The 4,886-nt window shown below is 37.9% G+C and overlaps 1 pseudogene across 1 annotated transcript; it reads right to left on the bottom strand.

Moving 5' to 3' along the window:
• Window positions 1-810: 810 nt before the first annotated feature.
• LOC149245197 (UDP-glycosyltransferase 86A2-like) lies at window positions 811-2,550 on the bottom strand (annotated as a pseudogene). Its single transcript, XR_016265528.1, has 2 exons — window positions 2,005-2,550; window positions 811-1,909 (listed from the first exon to the last, which is right to left on the bottom strand). The product of XR_016265528.1 is annotated as a UDP-glycosyltransferase 86A2-like (transcript).
• Window positions 2,551-4,886: the final 2,336 nt, after the last annotated feature.

Here is a 4,886-nt window from a genome sequence, read left to right as displayed (position 1 = left end):
ATTCTGTGATCTTTTAAAGCATTTAATTTTTCTTTAAGTTTAATTGCTGGATCATTGTTAAAACATTGTAAATTTACTGGATATCTTGCATTGCTTGGGTTATTTGATGATAAATGTTCGTTTTACATGGTTCATATTTCTGCAACATCTAATCATTTAATCATTAACTCCATAAGGCACTCGTCTATTAAACTTAACAAAATCTATTTAGTGCTGGTTCCCTTTCGTGTCTCCCAAACCAACTGATTCACAGTTGGTCATCTATTTCCCCATAGGGTCTACCGCGACAGGCTTAAACGGAGAGATCGGGGATCAGGGTGACAGCCCCCGGTCTGAGCGTTGTCGTGACAATCTGTGCGACAATACAATGTATAGAATGAGATACAATGTATAGACTGCCCTGACGAAGAGGATCAGACCTATCACTCGTAACATCCGAGACTGACTGAATAGCACTGAAAAATATTCCACAAAATTTGTTGGGCTGATAAAGAGTTAGTGAGAAGTACAGATTGTCCACTAACAAAATATTTCAATAATATTGATTCATAAAAAACTTACACTTAAAAAAAATGGATCCTTTTAAATTTATGTTAAATATATGTTTAAAATAAATTTCGTAACTAAAATAATCAACGATGATAAATTTAGAATATGGTATAAAGTTAACCATGACGGGATAATTAGAAAAACTCAAATTCTATGATTAGAAGTCAGTTATGTAACGTAATATATGAAAATGAACGACTCAATTTCGAACCTAAACACATATATCAACAACAATTAAATCAACAAAATTGAGCCCTTAAAAGTGATGGAATTTAACCCATCAAATTTTGGAATGGACAACACTGTCTTGAAACCTTATTTTCATTCAGCATTTAAGAAAATAATATGTTAAGTTACCCACATTTCCTAAAATATCTACCCCTTCATAGGATTACAATTTAACACATCACAATTTAGACCGGGTTTTGAAACCGTCTCTTGAATGAGTTTGGCCTTCAACCCATTCGCAACACTTTCCAGATTACTGTCAGAAGATCCTCCTTTCCTTACTGCTAACATCGCAATATCTCTGAGTTTCTCTGCTGCCCTTCTCATCTCCTCCCCTTCCATCAATCTCCTCACATTTTCTGCTATTTCCTTCCTTCCAATAATCTTATCATTATCATCACCGCTTCTCAATCTCAGTCCAATCTTCCACTCATCAGCTATGAGTTTGCAGTTGGTATGTTGCTCATTGCCGAGAGGGAATCCCAGCATGGGGATGCCCGAGAAGATACTCTCTAAAGTGGAGTTGCACCCGCAGTGGCTCAAAAACCCGCCGATCAACGGATGAGAGAGCACTTTCAACTGTGAGCACCATGGAACAATCAGTCCTTGCGCTTTTGTTTCGCTCAGAAACCCCTCCGGCAGCACGGCGGAGACTTCAGCGGTCTCTTGGGTGGGATGTCGAAGCACCCACATAAAACCAATTCGCTCTCCTTGAGACCCATTTCTATTTCCTCTATTTGGCTTGCGGACACACAGATTAAACTGCCGAACGAAACGTATATGACCGACTTGGAAGGCTTGCCGTCCAGCCATTGTGCACAGTCCATCTCTACCCGCGAGCTGGTCCCCACAACAGAGTCACGAGGATGTGAGGGGTCGAGGTAGGCAGAAGGGAGCAATGGTCCAACACAGTATACACGCAATTTATCCCGCAAAACCTCAACTGTTCGTCGTTCTAAGCCCTCAAACGAATTGACCACAACCCAATCCGCTTGTGTGACACTTCGTAAACAGCGATCAAGTATTGTGGCTGTTACAGGATTTGAAGTGGGTTTCAAACTCTTCGGAAGATCTGCATATAGAATATGGATTACGCCCGGAATGTGGATTACCGATCCCGCCTGAAGTTGGACTGCAAAACAACCGGAAGAATAAATCGTTACATGGATATGAAAAATAGAAAAATTATGCGTTGATTCCGTTTTGTGGCGCTAAAAATATTATCACCTAATTCTAAATGATAAGAGAGGGAAAATATGGAAACGTTCTGCGTCCATAGGGAAACAGACAGCAATCCGAGCTTCTTGGCGAGAGGCACTGCCCAACCGAGAAATGTGTCGGTCAGGATGCAAGAGATGGTCGTTACGTTGGATTGATGATGGAGATTGTTTATGAGCTCCTCCACATGGGCTTCCATGCTATCCAGCGACTGATAAAATTGGTTGATCTTATTCCATCTCTCGAACTCACTGGGCACGCAATTGGGTATGGCCACCAGTCGAATGTGGATTCCAAGATTTCGATCGTGGGCGAACGCATCCACACCGGTAGATCCATAGGCGTGAGTGATGATTTGATGCCATGAATGTGTGAGGACAAATGTAATGGAAATGCCCACGGAAGCAAGCTTCTTTGCGAGCTGCATCATGGGATTTATGTGGCCTTGCCCTGGTAACGAGACGACTATGGCGTGAACGCCACAATGGGCTTGAGCTTGAGCCTCCATATCGTTGCAGGGCAATACTTCCTTTCCACTCAGTATTCAATGTTTTGTGTTTCCAATCGACGGGCGGTGCATAAATTATTAAGATATCTCGAAGACGTGTTGAAGAAAGATATGTGGAGGTTGTAATCACTTCACAATCAGAGATGCACCATTTGCGAGGACTCTTCAACCTAATTATGGAAGCACGTGCAGAGAAGTTATTCGATCGAACCGTGTCATCCTTAAGTCGATTGCAGGTCACAATCAGAGATGCACCCTTTGCGAGGACTCTTCAACCAAAGTCTGGAAGCACGTGCAGAGAAGTTATTTGATCGAACCGTTTTTAATTCGATTGCAGGTTCCCCGGGAATCCAAGGAACATGGTGCAGGTTTCCTGAATATTCGGGGTCAATTTTTTTGACCGCGCCATGTCCATCAATTCCCAAATATTCGAGGAACCTCCAATCGAATTAAGCTCGCCTAACCGGGTCCTCTTTGAACACATGAACTTGAATCGAATCAAACTCTGTTCTCCTATTAGAGCAAATGAAACCCTACTCTCATAAGTTTCCCAAACGTATGCATCAGTGCAGAGCTGAAAATTCACGGGTATACGGTCATTTGTAGCCACGTGGGTTTTTTTGATTTTGTTTTTTTCAATTATGATGGGTGGCATCATGATGGAACTCTTTTTTTTAATTGTTATGTGGTGGCATAATTTTTTTAGTAAGATAGTTTTTTTATTTTCTTTAATAGTGTAACGTTTCATTATTTAATTAGTATCGTTACCAATGGGTTATACACTGTTCGCAATTGTTACTTATTAATGTTGGGTTGACTATAAATTTTATTTCAAAAATTTTAAATTAAAATTTTTAAAAATAATTCATAAATGTTAAAATATTTTTATTTGCTTGATGGTTTGTTGAGATATTTATTTCTGGTTTTTTTTCTCGTTAAGACCGCTTTCATTATCTTATATCTTTATTATTATGTCACTCCTCTATATTTAATATCTTTATTATTATTTCACTGCTTTATAATTGATAAGATATATTAATTATTAGGAAAACATAAAAATTAAATATTATATTTTTGTTATTATAATTTTTTATTAGAAATATTTAATTAAAGTTTTTATATATTTTTTTACTATTTATTATTTCTCTGTTTTGGTAGGTAATTACCCATGAGGGATTTGAACCAGTGACCTATCGCAAAGAGTGCCTTAACAATGCACCCATTCAACGTCAATCCAAAGCCTCGTGGGACCGTGGCAACCATTCACTTATTATAAAATATTAAAATAATTTATTAAACCATTCAAATTAAATATTAAAATGGTTTATAAATCATTTAATTTAATCAATAGAATTTTGTATGAGATGGATAGTATTTGGTGTTCTAGAATTTTATATGGTGATGCAATGTGTTTGAGTTCACCATAGCAGTAGCAGGAATAAGTGGTTCTTGCACTCATTTAAGAGTTGAAACTTTAGCTCAAGCTTTCACACAACAAATTCCTAGTAGTGGAAATGTGCAAAAAAGCAAAGGTAGTGTGACATTGCTATAGAAGTTAATGTGTAGATTCAAAATTGCTCATGAAATTTATTAAATCACAAGACTTGAAGTTACTCTACTCATCTATGGAACTTAATTCACAATCTAAAACAAGAACCATAGACATGCAAAAGGAAACATCACACATGCACATAGATTTATTTAGGGGAAACCAGCTGCTCAAAACCACTTAATATATGTATAGCATTAATCAAAGAATCTAGATGAATACAATATGTTTTCTCAAGCTTGAGCACAACCTGCACCTGTATCTTCTATCCCTTGGATGACTGACTGACTCTGGCCAACACTTACGCAATTTTCTAGACCTCCAAGCTCTTAATTCCTTGCGTTATTCCTTGAGGAATTAGGCCCTTACTTAATATGAATCTTCCTCCATTGGATTGTGCAGTTCCTTTAGGTCAATTCTCTAATTGCATGCATCACCTGTACAACTTGGAATAGTTTACAACTCACAGTACACGTCCCTTGAAATCCAATCTCAACTGGGTAACTTGAATTCTCTGCATGCATGAGTTAATTTAGGCCGATTGATTATTTATCTATATGATCACTGAAGTCACACCCCACTACTTGACCTTCCACTAGTTCCTCCAATAGTTAGAACTAGTTTAACTAACCATAACTCTATTTAAATGAATTAAATTGTTACAACTAAAATTAACTCAACCTAGGCTCCTAAAATTTAGGAACCCACCGTAGACAACTGAACTTCCTGCCCCTAACTTGAATTAACTGAGCTAGACTCCTATTTTTTAGGGATCAACGCAAGTAAATTGAACCTCAACTCATTAACTCGAATTAAGTGTTATTAACTGAGTGA

This window comes from Pinus tabuliformis, chromosome 7 (assembly GCF_031772625.1).
Source record: "Pinus tabuliformis cultivar Carrire ecotype Pingquan chromosome 7, CPIR1, whole genome shotgun sequence".
Taxonomy (NCBI): Eukaryota; Viridiplantae; Streptophyta; class Pinopsida; order Pinales; family Pinaceae; genus Pinus; species Pinus tabuliformis.
The sequence above is the reverse complement of the archived record's forward strand: the minus strand, read 5'-3'. Positions and strand labels throughout refer to the sequence as shown.